We start from the raw sequence: 3,497 nt of genomic DNA, 5'->3' as shown, positions 1-3,497 counted from the left end.
CACACTCAAAATTAACAGATAACATTTTATATGAAGAATTTTTAGCTTCCTACTGGTTGCTGTATTTTTGCACCCTAATAGGGAGTATTCTAAAAATAGGCAATCACCAAAAAGTCTCTGAACTTGCAGGTTTTCAAAAAGGGAAGACAAGTCTGAATGCTTGGGCCCATGGCAACTTAGCAAGACAGTTTAAGAAATGAGAGTTGATTTGGTCAAAGGTTCTCACTTGGATTCTTCTTGCCTCTAGTACAAAATCTTTTCCTGACATTTATATTAAGAAGCAATATAAATGGTATTTCTTGATGTCTTACAACATTTTATGAAAAGACATTGACAAACACCAAGACCTTTCCCCCGAGAAAGCACCAGTTTCTGCTGTGTGAGCTGGAGGAGGGATTAACTCTTCCATGAACTTCCATGAAGAGTCCATGGTGGGGACTCTCATTTGCAGAGCTGATGATGGATTGAGCATGGGGACACATGGCTGTGCCCTCTTTCAGAGTCAGCCCCTGCATCCTTCAAAATGGATTGGAATGGATTTTGGTACACACAGCCTGCATCTTGGATATGGATAGGCAGCTTTAAACATTGCATTGAACCATGAACGTTCAGGGCATGTGGCACAGAATCACTGAATGGTTCAGGTTGAAGAGGACCTTAAAGCCCACTCAGTTCCAACTCCTGCCCTGGGCAGAGCTGCCACCTACCAGGTCAGACTGCCCAAGCTTTGCTGATGTGGGGGATAGACACGCTGCTTCCAAACACCAGAGTGCTTAGAAACAAAATGACTTTAATATAAACTTACAGCATCACTTAAAGATCTGGAAAGGGGGATACCAAGAGCCTGGCTTGTTGGCTGTTTGTTTTCGTTGCTCAGATACATTTGTTCCAGCACAAGGGCAAAGCTTAATAAGCTGTTTCACATGGACAGTAAATTTTTAATTATTAGCTTGCTTCTTTTTCCTAAGCCTAGTGGCTCAGCTGGGGCAGCAGCTGGGAACAGCCACCCCAGCCATGTCGAGCAGCTCCGTGCTCAGCTGCAGGTGCCAGTGCCCCGACAGGGATGATTTGGCCATAGTGATGGCAGAAGGGAGTTGTGTGCTTGCTTCCAGCACTGGTACATGTTTGTGTGGCTCACCAGCATGCTCGTACCCTGGCTGTAGCAAATCTTGTGGGAGCCAGCTTTGCTCTGTCACTGCAAAATGGCATCCAAGGAGCAGAGCAGAGCAAAGCTGTCCCATCTGGGGAAAGGGCTCCGGCTCAAAGCAAGGCACTGACCCGAGGGACACCAGTGCTGGGGAGAGGAGCTGACTGGGGGCTGGGCTGCCACGAGCGGTGCCTTTGTGGCAGGCAGAGGCACGTCAGCAAAGGGTAAGGATCAGCCCCTTCCAGCCAGTGTTTGGGCCATTACTGTAAGCATCTCTGAGAACTCCAAACATAGACGCTTTCTTGGAATTAAAGAAAATTTGGCAATCTTGACATTTTGAATGTTCCTGGTTGTGGCTTTCTTTCTTTCTTTCTTTTCCTTCCTTCCTTCCTTCCTTCCTTCCTTCCTTCCTTCCTTCCTTCCTTCCTTCCTTCCTTCCTTCCTTCCTTCCTTCCTTCCTTCCTTCTCTTTCCTTCTTTCTTTCTTTCTTTCTTTCTTTCTTTCTTTCTTTCTTTCTTTCTTTCTTTCTTTCTTTCTTTCTTTCTTTCTTTCTTTCTTTCTTTCTTTCTTTCTTTCTTTCTTTCTTTCCTTTCTAGCAAAGAGAGATAACATAGTCCTTACCATTGTTTGAAATACATTATATCTATGTAAAGCCACAAATCTTTCAAGGCCATCTCTCTCCTCACTCTGCCAAATGAAATAAAAAATAAAAAAAACCCACATTGTTTCATTTCTGCTTATCTTTCCTGTGCCTTACGGCTCAGACCATGACTCCCTTGGCTGAAATCCATCCCAGTAATGATTTAATTTGGGAGCCACACTTCACCTTTCTAAAAATAAGGAAAACTGAGAAGAAGAGTGGCAAAGCTGTGCCAAATAAAGATATGAAATGACTTCTACAGGAGCTCAAATTAAAGAAACCATGTTGCTCAGAAAATGCATAAAATCAGACCTTGTAAGCCTGCCTCTATGCAGCAAGCTCTTTCCTGGCATTTTAGCCCTATTCTACAGCCTGGACCTTTTCCAAAGAGAGAGCAACAAATCATCAGTCATATCTTTTTTTATTTTTTTTTTCCCCAGACACTTACTAAGAACCAGGCACACATGCAAAAATAAAGGAATGTTGAAAACATCCACCCACTTCTGTTTGATTGTCGGTGTTTTTAAAGGATTTGGCACATGTTGTTGCCCAGGACTGGACGTCAAACTGCTGCAAAGCCCAAACCAGACAGATGTCCCTAAATGGGACAGAAATTAATCTAACTGAGGACACATGATTTAATGGGACAAAATGTGAATTTGGTGCGGTGGCAGCTCGGTGCATGAGATCCTGGGCTCTAGGGCTTGAGGCTGAAAGCCCTACTTTGGAAGCAGTTAGGCTGTGAGCTCTTCCTATCTTCCCCCTGGCAAAAAGAGACCCCCATAATTCCTCCCCGGCTGCTCTCTGAAGCTGTGACTGAAGGTTGGGTCTGGGCTGTGTGTCAGGAATGTACCTTGAAAGGCAGTGCTCTCTCCTCCCTCAGCACCTGTGTTCCTTCTCAGCTGTGTTTGTTCAACATCAAAGCTGATGGATTCAGTGGAAAGAAGCCATCAGCACAAGCATTGGTTATTCTCCATTGCTGGCACATCATAGATGGAAAGCAGGAGCAAGATATCATTATTTCTGCTATGTTATCAACAGCAACCCAGTTTTTTTTTTTTCTTTTTTTTTCTTTTTTCTTCTTTTTTTTTCCTTTATTTTTCTTTTCTTCTTTCCTTCCACCAAATGCCAGTCTGCCAGATTGTGGAAAGTCATTAAAATGCAGAAGGATGCAAAGCATCCACTTAGGGCACAAATGCCACTATTCTTTGCAATTGCTCAAGAAAAGTCAAGAACTTGGAGAACAAAAGAGAAAGCTGTTGAACTGGTCCAAAAGGTCTCTTTATGATAAGATACGATGGATATTACGCCCATGCTCAGATGAGGTTGGAAGGTCACTACCTATCTTCCCTGCTCCTAACCAGCAGGAACAGAGCCATGGTTCCAGAGCCTCCCAGGAGAAACTGAGAAGGGGTATACCTGGCCTTACGCCCAGGTAACAGCCTGGGTTATTGTGCCTTGTAATCCATGCTGCCTTTGATATTTCACAAGCTCACTTCATCATTTGGGGAAACAAAAGTCATTATTGTTCTCTGAGCATACGGTGAAGGTGTACTCTCTACTCTGCCTGCAGTAAAGGGAATAAATTGACTTTTTTGCAGGGATGCAGGCTGGAGACATGGGGCCTCAGCCCACTGTAGGCCCCACCTTCCCAGAGGGCCCATGGGGAGGCGAAAGGCAGAAAGGGCATCCTGGACAGACACTGAGCAG

The sequence above is a fragment of the Phasianus colchicus genome, chromosome 1 (genome assembly GCF_987193195.1).
Source record: "Phasianus colchicus chromosome 1, bPhaCol1.hap1.1, whole genome shotgun sequence".
Lineage (NCBI taxonomy): Eukaryota > Metazoa > Chordata > Aves > Galliformes > Phasianidae > Phasianus > Phasianus colchicus.
Note: the sequence above shows the minus strand (reverse complement) of the source record.